This window comes from Petaurus breviceps, unplaced genomic scaffold (assembly GCF_028583685.1).
Source record: "Petaurus breviceps papuanus isolate PSGF00001 unplaced genomic scaffold, PetGlider_PUasm1.0 41, whole genome shotgun sequence".
Classification (NCBI taxonomy): Eukaryota; Metazoa; Chordata; class Mammalia; order Diprotodontia; family Petauridae; genus Petaurus; species Petaurus breviceps.
This window is the reverse complement of record NW_027186320.1, coordinates 4,243,348-4,258,002: the sequence shown is the minus strand read 5'-3', so window position 1 is coordinate 4,258,002 and position 14,655 is coordinate 4,243,348. Positions and strand designations below refer to the sequence as shown.

The 14,655-nt window shown below is 35.5% G+C and overlaps 1 pseudogene; it reads left to right on the top strand.

The window, feature by feature from the left end:
* Positions 1-629: 629 nt before the first annotated feature.
* On the top strand, positions 630-1,375 carry LOC138171048 (peptidyl-prolyl cis-trans isomerase FKBP1A pseudogene; annotated as a pseudogene).
* Positions 1,376-14,655: the final 13,280 nt, after the last annotated feature.

The following is a 14,655-nucleotide window of genomic DNA, read 5'->3' as shown; positions in this document are numbered from 1 at the left end:
TCTCTCTCTCTCTCTCTCTCTCTCTCTCTCTGTCTCTCTCTCTCTCTGCATATATATATATATACATAGATATGTACATATATAGGCATATGCATACACACATACACACACACACACATATATATATACTATCATTTATGTAATTTGACATGTTACTGGGAAATAAAATATACAGGCACTGGGGCATTGAGATCCATAGTGCCCTGCTGGAAAGTCAGAGGGGGTATGGGAGAAGATATGGGAGGAATCAGATTGGAGGAAGGAATATCCACTGGAACCACTATTTTGGGGTTGTGGGTAGGGGGAAAATGGGGAGAAATTTTGCAACTCAAAATCTTGTGGAAATGATGTAAACTGGAAGCTAATAAAGAATTTGATTAAATAAAAAAAAATATCAAGGAAAATATTGCTGATGTTTTAGAACCAGAGGGCAAAATAGATCTTGAAAGAATCCACCAGGTGAAAAGTCGCCTGGGCCTGTGTGTGAGCCAGTCTGTCCTTATGCCCGCCGGGAGGCGCCCGTTAGGCCTCTTCAGCTGTTATACCCGCCAGGCTCCCTCCTCACCTTGCCTTGCCTCGTGCCCGCGCCCGCCTTGCAGCGACTCCCGGCATGCTAAAGGCTGGCCAGGATGGGAGTGCAGGTGGAAACCATCTCCCCCAAAGATGGGCACACCTTCCCCAAGCACGGCCAGACCTACGTGGTGCTCTACATGGGGATGCTTGAAGATGGGAAAAAGTTTGATTCCTCCCGTGACAGAAATAAGCCCTTAAATTTGTGATGGGGAAGCAAGAGGTGATTTGAGGCTCGGAAGAAGGAATTGCCCAGATGAGTGTGGGCCAGAGAGCAAAAATGACCATCTCTCCAGACTATGCTTATGGTTCCACTGGTCACCCAGGCATCATTCCACCAAATGCTACTCTCATCTTTGATGTGGAACTCATGAAATTAGAATGACAGAAATGGTTTCTTCGCCAAGCTCCCTGTTTCTTGAATTGGACACATGGAGGAGTCCAGAGCCTCAACTTCAAGAAGAATGCACATGAATTTGTATGGAGCTTTTCCCTGATATTCCACTACATTCATTGTATAGACATATACCCTGATTGAATGTGTTATCACTTGGCTTGGCTTCCAACTCTTCCTCCTTGTACATGTGTTGTTTCTAAACTATACATCGTAAACCTCAACTTGTCAAGTCATTCATCTTTTTGTTTTGGGGTCTAGATTTAAATTGAAATCTTTTGGGTATAGATTTAAGATTAAGTGTATGGTCAAGCATTAACAGCACACAGATGGGTTAACCTTAGAATAGGAATTATTTGGACAGAGAAAATCTTTGTCCCTTTTAATATTTTTGGATGAAATTTATCTATTATGTATTAATTTTTTTCTTTTTTCTTTTTTTTTTTTGCTGCTGCTGTAAAGCCATAGCAGATCGAGGAACTATTGAGGGCTGACATATTCTCCATGTTGAATGATTTCCTTGGAGCATATCAGTTACCCTGTCCAAAATGAAGGTGGGGAAGGAGAAGCTGCTTCAATCACCCAACGCTCCTTCCCCTCCCCCCTCCTAACCTGCCTTTTGAAAGCAGATATTTTCAATGCAGTGTTGGACACGCCACTTGGTGTCTTATCTACAGGACAACTCGGGTCAATATAAACCTACTTTGTTGATGCCTGACTTTTTTTTTTCCATCTTGTGGTTTTCTAATGGATTTGGAGGAATTTTTTAATCTCCAGTAGCCATCAAAGCTCCAAACTACCTAAATTCCAAGAACTTGAATTGATTGTTAAATTGAAGGTGCTATTTGTAGAAATTTTCAACACAATGAAAGCCCAAAAAACAAAACTGATGCTGGTCATCACAGCTTCAACACCTTCTGTTTTTGATGCTTAGCTCCCCTACTACTGATACCCCTCCCTCCACCCCCACCTTCCTTCTATCCCAATACCACCCCATTTTGCTCTCCTGTGTAGTGATTTGGTAAGAGAACTTGCCACCACCCACTCTTCCTCCACCACATATGAGTTTCAAGTTTTATTATTGCAATAAAATGCTTTATGCTGGCTTTTCTCAAAAAAAAAAAAAGAACCCACCAATCACCTACTAAAGAAGATTCAAAAAAGAAAATTACAAGGAATATTATATCCAGGTTCAGGAGTTCTCAGATCAAAGAGAAAATATTAGAAGCATACAGGAAGAAACAATTTGAATACTGTTGAAACACAATCAGTAAAACATAGAATCTAGCAGCTTCTACACTGAGATAAAGGGCTTGGAATATATTCCAGAAGTCAAAGGAGCTGGGATCAAAACGAAGAATCAACTACACAGAAAAAAAACTAAGTGTCATGGTCCAGGGGAAAATATGATCATTCAGTGGAATAGAGGACTTTCAAGGTTTCTTCACAAAAAAAAAAAAAAAACAGAGGCGAATAGAAAATTTCATATTTAGATTCAAGAAGTAAGAGAAGCATGAGAATGTAAACAGGGAAAAGAAATGATAAAGAACTTATTGGAGTTGAACTACTTACATTCCTCCATGGAAAAACTATATTTGAAACTTATGAACCTTTTCTCAGCATGATTGTAGCTGAAGGGAAGACACACATATTTATATACACATACATATATGTCTATGTAGGAGGGTATATGGGCATCTGAATGCATATGTTGGTGTGTGTATATTGTGTACAGGTGTACATATAGAAGAGGCAAGGGAAAGCTGCTAAAATGGAGGGCAAAATTAGGAAGGTAGAAGGGAATTAGTCAATCTTATTATAATTGAATTGGGCTTAGTGAGGGAGCGACATGCACACTAAATATGGTATCTCGCCCTACAGGAGAGTAGGAAGGAAGGGGACAAAATGGAGGATGATGGAAGGTAGGGAAAGCTGGAAGTGGAGAGAAGTTGGAAGCACCCACTTTTGAAAAGGGACAGTATAAAAGTAGAGAAAAAAATTAGTGGGGGGTGTAGGATGGAAGGAAATATGGTCAGTCTTTCACAAAGTATTCACTGTGAAAATGTTTTGCATAGCTATGCAATTGCAATCTATATTGAATTGTTTATCTTCTCAGTAAGGGGGTGTGACATGGGAGGTTGGGAAATAATTTGGAATTCCAAGGTTTAAAATCAAATGTTTAACATATAAGTATATTATTATTATTATTATTATTACACATGTAACTGTGAAATAAGATAGAAAAGGACTGGGGCATAGAGATTTACCTTGCCCTACTGGAAAGTTGGAGGGGGGGATGGGAGAAGATATGGGAGAGAGCAGATTGGGGCAAGAGATATTCAGTGCCATTGCTTTTTTGGAATGGTGGGTAGGGGAAAAATGGGGAGAAAACTTGTAACTCAAAATCTTGTGGAAATGAGTGATGTAAACCAGAAAAATAAAAAAAAATAATAATTTTGAATCATTGAATTTAAACTTAGTGGCTAATAATTCTCACTTAGGATATGATTTACACAGTTTAGTATATCAGAATCCAGAGCACCTTTCTATCCCTATGTTATGACTATGAGCAACTAAATAGACATTAGGAAACCCCTTTAACAATATTCTACACTACCTCCTTGCTCCCTTATTATCATAATCTTTAAACTATATTTAGAAGTTGTGGTGAAGTTAGAGTAGCAAGAGTAGCAAGGTCTCTATTGTATGTGTGAATGAATTCCTATTTTGTTTTTTTTTTATTTTTTTTTTTGGAGGGGGGAAGCTAGGGCAGTTGGGGTTAAGTGACTTGCCTAAGGTCACAAGTCTTGTTTTGTGTTGTGTCTGAGCCTGAATTTTAACTCACATCCTCCTGACTCCAGGGCCAGTGGAGTTCACAGTGCCACCTAGCAGCCCACTCTATCTCTTTTTTTTCAATCTCCCTGGCCCTTTTGTCCCTCTCTCCCATTGATGAGATTAATACATGTTAACTTTAAACATATATGAATCATGATTATACCAACATTTTCTTCCCTAGAATTTTTATGTGTCCAACCTTTCTAAAGGAATTTAACATCATAGATTAATAATTAGTAGTAAGAATATTATTGACACCACAATACACTGTGAGTAATTATAGTCAGTGACGTTTCTTAGTAGGTAATATTTATTTTTTAAATTTCACAATTTTTAATCTCAGTTCCAAATTCTCTATTACTCTTCCTCTCCCCTACCAATTGGGAAGGCAAGAAATGCAATATCTAAAATGCATATCGTTAAAACACAATACATTTCACATTAGTCATATTCTTGGGGGAGGGAGAGCAAAAATAAGTAAAGGGAGAAAAATTGTTGAATCCTCATTCTTATTCCAGCTGTTCTGTGTCTGGAGGTAGGTAACATTTTTCATCATGGGTCGCTTTAGTTTGTGATTTGTCAGTTACTTCAGTAACAATCAGTTATTAAGTTTTCACTGTTGATTATATTTATACTATGACTTGAATTTATTTTATTTTTGTTACCATGAACATTGCACTCCTGATGCTTCCTACTTCACAGTGCATCAGGGCATATATGACTTTCTGTGACCATTCCCTTCATAATTTCTTACAAAATAATAGTATGTTATCACATGTGTGCTCCATAATTTGTTCAACCATCCCGAAATTGATGGGCACTTTCTTATTTCCAATTCTTTGCCATAACCAAAAGGACTATAATAAATGTTCTTCTATCTAGGGACCCTTTTTCCATTTTCTTCGATATCTTTGTGGTACAGACTTAGTAGTGATATCAATGAATCAGAGTGTATGCACAGTTTTATATTCCTTTATGCATAGTTCTTGATTCTTCTCCAGAATGATTAGACTATTTTGCAGCTACACCAGCAGAGCAATTTTTTTTTCACACTTCTTCAACTTTTGTCATTTTCCTTTTCTATCATCTTAGCTAATCTGATAGGTAAGAGGTGATACCTCAGGGTTCTTTGATTAGAAATTTTAAAATATAATTACTGAAGTAACTGAAAATAAGAATGAACTGCAAATCATGATATAGATTATAGTCCCATTTCTGCCACTCTTTACTATGGTGACATTCCACTATCTCATTGTAAAATGTTTCAAATTCAGATTTCATACTTCCTCTGATAGTCATCATTTATTTATTCTACTAATTTTGAGTTATAAAAAAGTAATAATTTTAAAATTGGTGGCATGGACCTTCAGTCTAAATCTGACCTCTGATAATACCTTTGTGAACTTTGAGAAGATATTAATATCTCTGGACCTGAATTTCCTCATTAATAAATGAGCAAATTGGATTAAATTACCTTAAAGACTCCTTCTGGGGCAGTTAGAGGGCCCAGTAGATAGAGTGTTGGGTCAGGAGTCAGGAAGAGTCATCTTTTGTACTTAGGACAAATCTAACCTAAGACATGTAGTAACTGTTTAACCTTGGAGAAGTCACTTAAACCATTTTGCTTCAATTTTTTTCATCTTTAAAAAGAACTGGTGAAGAAAATGGCAAATTAATCCAGTATTTTGCCAAAAAAATCCCAAATCATTTGCCAAGTAATTAGACATGAACAAAGCAAATGAACAACAGTAATGAAGTAATTTTTCCAGCTTGAAATTTATTATAGAATGAACTAAATATTTATTTCATTTCAAAAAGACTTGTGATGAGAAATCTCTGTGAATCAAGCACAAAGAAGCTTCATAATCTAACAAGGGATCTGGTATTGCTGTAATTGAGATCTCTGGAGGAAGTAAATTCCAAGCAATTTCTCCATTTAAATTTTGTGAATCTGAAAGGAGTAACGAGTTTCTGTCTAATTCTTTAGAAATATGTCTGTGAATGTTCATTTGTAAGTCACAATGCTGAATAGCAAACCGTCCAGTGAAATATGAACTAGGCTTAATATAATGGTAAGATAAACTTTACATTTACTATGAAAGATATTCCTTGAAAAGTCTTTACTATGTTTATATTTTTTTTAGATTTTTCATTTAAATTTATATTGAAGGCTCTTAAAATGTATTCATAATAAACAACCCAAATTTTACAATCAGGATTATCATTATTAATAACATTATTCTTGACATAGAAAGCAAATTGACAGATTTTCATTGGGGGTTTACATATAATGTATGATAAAGGCATTAGAGTATCTGCAGTTTCCATTCTTTGCCTAATATTGTCTACATAGAGAAATATTAGCTATTGACATCATTATTAACCTATTAGCTTCATCTTTTTAAAAAATAAATTATGATAATAGCTTGAACAAAAACTAATAAAAGAAAAGCCTCTATGTTACCATAAATGTATGAAAATATACACACTCTAATGTATTTATCATAGGAATGGAGAGGGAAGGTTAAAAAAAAAGACACTGGTAAAATTGTGACAATAGAAACTATTGATCACCTAAAAAACCTGAAAAACCCAATAACCCCCAAAACTTGTTAGCCTTGGAAAAAAACAAGCTTAACATTAATCAGCTCACATCTGAATTAATTGGAGGTATAAATCTTCTGGGTCATATGGTGGAAGGAGTTATTATCAAGAGACTGCAGAAAGCCTTGGGTTGGTTTTATATTCCAAAACAAATATATATTTGACCATATGCTTAAAATTGTGGTTCTTGGTTTTTATGAAGAGAAGAGCTGGATTGCCTATTATTTATTAAATACTTTGACAGCACTGAGCTTTTCATTCAGGATAGACCTGAATAAGGAACCATGGGATATTTCCCTACCCTTTTAATTCAGTCTGCAACAATTAAAAAGTATATAACTTTTCTTAAAGCTCTGACATATGTTTGTGTGTCTTCCATCTCTGTGATGCTCAAATAACATGAAGGACCAAGATGCACCTTGGGGGATTTTTTACCATATTCTTGGCTTCCAGTCAACCCTGATATTAGACACCTGGAAAAATCAATATGCTTATTTCTTAGTATATGGAGACCAGCTTCCCATTTATAAATATGGAGTTCATGATATTAGAAAAGAAAAAAAAGTCATAAAAAAACTATGTACTTATTAGCCCGTAATGGTGAATTAACAAATATTTATTGATCAAATGGCAATCTGATCTATCAAAAGGAGGGAAATCATATATGAATCAAAGTATGGAAAACAATTTAGACAAATAACTATCTTTATATTTTCAATCACAGTCCAAAATCAAATGATTTTTCTGTTGAAATTTCCTTCCTTAGGTTTTCTTCCTCTTTTTATCAGGAGCCAAACCTAGTGCTTGAAGGGAGACGTGAAGGGATGTAACAGTGTTAGGTTCTGTCTCTTTTTCTTCTTGTCAATCTTAAAATGTCTACAATTCACCAGTTTTTCAACTAAATCTAACCAATCTTAAAATAAACAAAATCTTTGTTATCACATACCTAGTGCAGGATAAGAATTTTTCCCTCAAAAAAAAAAAAAAAGAAAAGAAAAGGATATGACTCTGCAAATACCAATACAACACAAAGAGCACTTATAATATGCCTATGAGCAAGGCATTTTAGGAGGCAGAGGTAGATATTAAATAAACAACTACAAAAACAGTGACAATATTTCCTCAGTTAACAATACAATAGAGAAACTTGCCAACAAATTAATGTATATGGGATGTTAGAAGAAGAGGGAGCAAGAAATCTATTTTCCTTCCTCTTGTTTCCCTTCTCCCTCCCTTACAATTCTGTTTCTTCCCTAATTTTAACAGCACCATCCAGCATCATGCAGACATGTTACTTTCTCTCCTTCATGCAAATATTTTTTTTAAAAAGCACCACACTCACTAAAATTTAGAAAGAATAAGGGATAACATGACTTTGTTATTAAAATTAAGACAGTGTATTTGCTAATTTCTTAAAGGTTTATTTTTTTTTTGGAATTGTATCTAGTTAAAATGGACACTTAACGATACTAGCATCAGCATATTATTAAAAGACATATTTCCAATGATGGACAACTATGTAGGTTCTTAAATTTTACAGTTTTACATTTCTTTTACATTTATCTACACACTTATTAATATTAAAAATGAATCTTATTTAAAATTTTTTTTCTTGTACATTTTCCTTAACAGCTCTTGTGGGTAGGAGGTCATTTAAGGCAGGATCCTAAATAGTTTCCAAGAGCATTATACAACATGAAGTGATAGAAGCTCACACAAAGGCCATTAGATGAAAAGGAACTTCCTAATCATATCTTAGGTAAAGTAAGAGAATTAATTAAACCATGCTTATAAGAACACATGGCTGAGTGGCTAGGTGGTGCAGTGAATAGAGTACTAGCACTTGAGTCAGCAGGACCTGAGTTCAAAATCCAGCCTTAGACACTTAACACAAAAATTAGCTGTGTGACCTTGGCAATAACTTAACCCCAATTGCCCTCCAAAAAAAAAGTGTTGGGGTGGCCCGGTAGCACAGTGAGTAAGAGCACTGGCTCCAGTGTTGGGATGACTTGGAGATCGAATCCTGGGCTCAGATACTCAGCATCACACCCAGAAATAACTGGCCGTGTAACCTTGAGCAAGTTGCTTAACCCTGATTGCTTAAAAAAAAAACATGGCTAAAAACATCAATCAATTATAATTTGATTTTGATGACAATGATGCGTAAAAAAATACAATGTAAAAAAAAAACAAATGAAAAGGTTATAAAAATCATTAAGGAAAAGTAAGCACATCAGTTTCTTTAAAACAAAGCAACATTTTTTGTGATGCTCATACCACTTAATCTTAGCATTTTAACTAAATCTAGAAATATGAATTTAAATTTCCTAAAATATGTCATCAATATCTTATTTATGAGAGCCAAGATGATGGAGAGAAGCCAGGATATTGCCTGAGCTCTCCCTAGTTTCCCTTGGTAACAATGTTAAATAAAGCTTCTTAACAAATTCTGAAATGAGAGAGCTCACAAAAGGACAGAGTGAAACAATTTTCTAGCTTAAGATAACTCACAAGGACTTTAGGAAAGAAATGTTTCACTTGTGTTAAAGAGGTTCTAATCTCAGTGCATTCAATGTCTGAGCAAGCCAAGATGGGCAATTGCTTTTAACAACAGCATTGAACAGTATTTGAGGCCAATTCATCCTGGTTCAGCCAGTCACCAATGGTGGCTGCATCCCCAACACAGGAAGAAAATTACAAGCCACAGAATCTGAGCCCAACAGATGCAATTAAACCTGACCACCCCCAATTCAGTGGACAAGGTGCAAGTACCTGAGGCCCCAGCATGAAAAGCCAGTGAGTAGACCAAAGGCCCTCAACATAAGAAAATGGGGATAGTGTCCTCTGTGCCCAGGAGAACAGGTATACTTTAGAACTCATGAAATAATGTGAAAAAATGATAAGAAACAGAAGAAAACCTTGGCCATAGAAGGCTACTATGATGGGACGATCAAAATATAAAGTCACAAGAGAACAACATCAAAATACCTATATGTGAAGCCTTAAAAAGGGAACATGAATTAACCTCAAGCCCCAGATGTCCTCTGTAAAGAGCCAAAAAGAATCTTAAAATTCAAATAAGAGGAAGAAGAAAAATAAGCAAAAGAAATGAGTGGTATACAGGAGAAATATGGGGGGAAAGAATAAACTGCTTGGAAAAGGAATGACTAAAATTGACTGAAGAAAACAACTTCTAAAAAATAGAATTACCAAATAAGAATACATCTGTTCAAGAAAACAATTACTTTAAATGTATATTTGGTGAAATGGAAAAGGAAGTTCAAAATTTAATTGAAGAAATTAGAAATTGGATACGTGAAAGCTATTACCGCTGTGAGACATCAAGAATCAATCAAACAAAATCAAATAATGAAAAAATAAAAGAAAATATAAAATACTTCATTGGAACAATATTTTTTAAAATATTTGTACTGACAGCTGAAAGAGAGAGAGAGAGAGAGAGAGAGAGAGAGAGAGAGAGAGAGAGAGAGAGAGAGAGAGAGAGAGAGAAAAGAAAGGATAGCTTTCAAGAAATTTTCAAGGTAAACTTCCCTGACTCCCTAGAGCTAGAGGGGGAAATAGTCATTCAACAAATTTGCTGATCACCTCCTGAAAGAGATCCCAAATTGAAAACTCCAAGACATACTGTAGAGAGATGCCAGAATTATGAATTCAATAAGAAAATATTGTAAGCAGTCAGAAAGAAGCATTTGACATACGACAGAGTCATGATCAGGGTTACACATTACTCAGCAGCTTCCACATGAAATGATATTAGGGCTTAGAATATGATTTTCCAGAAGGAAAAGGAGTTTGGGTTAAAACCAAGAATCAACTACCCAGCAAAAAAGAGTATAATGTTTCAGGTTGCAATGAATCATATGGAGATTCAATGAAATAGAGAGTCTTCAATCTTTCCTGAAAAAATGACCAAGGCTGAATAGAAGATCTGATATCCAAATACAAGACTAAAGTTAAGCATACAAATGTAAATATAAAGAAATAAAAAAGCATGTTATTCAATAATATTTAACCTGTTTTCCTTACGTAGAAACAAGATACCTGTAATTCTTGAGAACTGATTCTCTATTAGGGCAATTAAAAGGAGTACACACTGATAGTAGGCATAGGCACAAGTTGACTTTGATATGATGATATAAAAAAGGGGGTGAAAAAGGACTATACAGGAGAAGAGGAAAGATAGAGGCAGAATAGAGTAAGTCATATCACATTATATGTACAAAAGAACTATTAAAGTATTAGGAAGGAAGGGGGGAGCTTTACATTGTTTTATTCTTCCTCTCAGGATTAGGCTCAAATAGGAAATAGAATATAGACACATTTGGGTATATAAATTTATCTTAATATATAGGGAATTAAGACAGGCAAGAAGAAAGAAAAAAGGAAGGGAGTGCAGTATCTGGAGGGGAAAGGGGAAAGAAAATGGGGACTGATAAAAGGAAGGCAGATTGAGAGAAGTGGTTGGCAGAAGCAAAACTCTGGTGAGTAGAGACAGGGGGAAAGGGGAGATAAAAGTATAAATGGGGAGAAATAGTTTGGAGGGAAATACACAGTTACTAATCATAACTGTGAAAGTCATTGGCATGAACTCTCCCATAAAATGGAAGTGGCTAACAAAGTGAATTAAAACCAGTATCCTACACTGTTATTTATAAGAAACACATTTAAAGCAGAGAGATAAACACAATATAAAAGGCTAAACTGGAATATATTATGCTTTAATTGAAGTAAAAAAAAAATAGCAATCATGACCTCAGGCAAAGTAAAAACAATAATCAATCTATTTATAAGAGATAAAGAAGGACATAGATGTTGAAGAATAATTAAGTAGTACTAAATATTTATGCACTAAGTGGTGTAATATTCAAATTCTTAGAAGAGAAGTTAAGACAGTTACAGGAAGAAATGGGTAGCAAAACTCTACCACTGGGGGAACTTAACCCCCCTCCCCCTTTCTGAACTACATCAATGTAACCACAAAATAAACAAGAAAGAAGGAGATGAATTGAATTTTAGAAAAGTTAGATATAATGAGCCTCTGTAAAAAAACCCAAACAACTGAATGGGGATAGAGAGGAATATACCTTTTTGTCAGGGGACATGGCACCTACACAAAAATTGGTCATTTACTAAGGCATAAAAATATCATAATCAAATGTGGAAAGACATACATTAATTGAATACTCACAGTATCATGATGCAATAAAAATTATGTGTGATTAAAGACCAAGGAAAGATAAGCTGAAAATTAATAGGAATATTGAATTTCCAGTAGCCAAGACAGTACAATAAGCAATAAATCACTGTACCTCTCCCAGTCTCTTCCACAAACACCTGTAAAACCCCAGAAAAAGATCCTGGAGAATCGGAGTCAATGAATCCGTCTTTTGATCCAAGAGTCTTAGAAGATCAGCACCAACTTCTATAACACTTGGCTAAAAGGGGAGTGCAGTAAAAGAAAGGAACCATCTTAGTAAGGCAGTACCAAGCTCTACCAAAAAAGTCAGTGGGAGGTTCTGAACCCCAAAGTGGTAGAGCAGCAAATTCAAACACCAGGACACCCCTCCCCCTCATGTACTCACATAGCCAGGGGACCTTGCAAACTCCAGTTTAAAGAACTACCAAATGCTTCAGAACAACCGTGTGCAGGCAAGCTTCATTCAGCAGTGCAAACCCCCCATTCCATGTTTCAACCAATGGCAACTAAGCAGGCAGGTGTTGTACAGAAGCCAAACCAACCTGTGCTTCAGGCAGCCCTGGGTGGGGAAGATTCCTCCAGCAGTGAACTTCTTGGTACTTAAGCACAGCCCAAGGCAGGCAGACTTCCTCCAGCAGCAATCTTCCACATGCTTCAACACTGCACAGGGAGGGCAGGTGCCTTCAAACAACTGTACCCTACTCTCCCCTCGTGCTTCAGTTTAACCCTGGGGAAAAACAAAAATCTCCACCTGGCTTTAGCATATGAAAGACACTACCACTAGGACCCCACTTCAGCAGCAACTAAACTGCCAGACATCCATAGCCTCTAGAAGCAGCACCTGAGGTACCTAAGGAGCAACTGAAGCTCCACCTGAGACAACAAAGCTACTGATGTGGCCCCTAATATCAAGCACAAGAAGCTTGGGGTTGTCCTCTGGGCTCCAGCAGGAGAGCTGAACTTTAAAAGCCATTAAATAGGCAAATAAAAATGAGAAAAATATTAAAGAAAAATCACAGAGCATAGAAAATTACTGTGGTGACAGGGAAGATCAAAACGTAAACTAGAAAGAAGACATCATTGTCAATATTCCCTCATCAGGAAGCTGAAGGAAATATGAACTGTTGTCAAATTCAAAAAGATTTCTTGGAAAAGCTAAAAAAGGATATTAAATGTCAAATAAGAGAAGTAGAAGAAAAATGGGAAGACAAATAAAAAGTATGGAAGAGAGAATGAACAACTTGAAAAAGGTCAAAAATTGATTGTAGAAAACAAGTCCTTAAAAAGTAAAACTGGACAAAACGTAAAGGAGGTACAAAAGGTAACTGAAGAAAATAATTCCTTAAAAATTAGAATTGGGTAAGTGGAAGCTATTGACACCATGAGCCATCTAGAATCAGTCAAACAAAATCAAAAGAATAAAAAAAAATAGGAAAAATGTAAAATAACTCATTGATCAAACAACTGAGACAGAAAATAAATCCAGGAGAGAAAATATAAGAATTATTGGTCTACCTGAAAGGCATGATAAATAAAAAGCATCTTGACAGAATCTTTCAAGAAATTTCTGTGAAAACTCCTCTAATTTCCCAGAAACAGAGGCTAAAATATTCACTGAAAAAATTCACTGATCAACTTCTACAAGACATACCAAAATTAAAATTCTAAGCAATACTGTAGTCTAACTCCAGATCTATCAAGTCAAGGAGAAAATACTACAAGCAGTCAGAAAGAAACAATTTTAAATATTGTGGAGCCATATTCAGGATTATATAGGACTCAGCAGCTTCTATATTAAAGGACTGCAGGATCTAGAATATTATATTCAGGAAGAAAAAGGAGCTTAGATTACCACCAAAATGAACTGTCCAGCAAAAGAGAGTATAATCCTTTAGGAGAAAAGGTGAACATTCAATGATACAGGGGACTTTCAAAAATTCCTGATTAAAAAAAGAAACTGAACTGAAGAGAAAACAAGTGATTTTTAAAATTCAGGACTCAAGGAAAACATTAAAAGGTAAGGAGGAAAGAAAAAAAAAGAAAGATTTTATTCTCTAAGGTTGTACTATTTACATTCCGACATGGGAAGATGACACTTGTAAGTCATGAGAACTGTGCTTTTATTAAAGCATTTATAAGGAATATACATGAACAGAGGATATGGGAATTAGTTAATTAAATGTGCTAAATTAAACAAAAGGATTGTACTATAACAGGAAAGGGAAAGACAGAATATGCTAAATTATATCACAAGAAGAGGAGGAAAGATGTTACAGAGAGGGAAAAAAAGTAAGGGGGGGGCAAGCATTTCTTGAATCTTACTATCATCAGATTTAATTCAAAGGGGGAATTTGCCTTTCAGTGGGTACTAGAAAAATATCACACTCTATAGGGAAACAGAAAGGTAAAAGGAAAAGAAAAAGGAGGAGTGAATAAAATTCAGGAAATAATGGAGGGAAGAATAAATAAAGGATAGTGGAAAGAAAAGGGAAGGGAGCTATTTGATAAGATGGTAAATTAAGAGAGGTGGTGATCAGAAGCAAAGCACTGGTGAAGAGGGAAACGGATAAAGGAAAGAGAAAAATAAAATGGGGGGCTGATAGGAGGGAAATAGACACTAATCATAACGTTGAACATGAATGTGATGAATTCTCTCATAAAACGGAAGCAGATAGGAGAGTGGAATAAAAACCATTACCTTTCATAAGTATTTTTTTGTTTTGCTGCTGTTGTTGTTTTTAAGCACATTTGAACAGAGATACACACAGAATAAAGGCAAAAAGAGGGAGCAGAGTATTTTATGCATCAGCCAAAGCAAAAAAAAAAAAAGAAAGAAAGAAAAAACAAAAAAAAAAACCAGGGGTAGGAATGCTGATCCTACAAAAAGTAAAAGCAAAATCAGATGTAATTAAAAGAGGCAAAGAAGGAAGCTATAACCTGCTAAAAGGTACCATAGACAATGATGTAATACCATTACTAAACATATATGTACCAAGTGGTATAGTATCAAAATTCTTAGAGGAGAACTAAATTA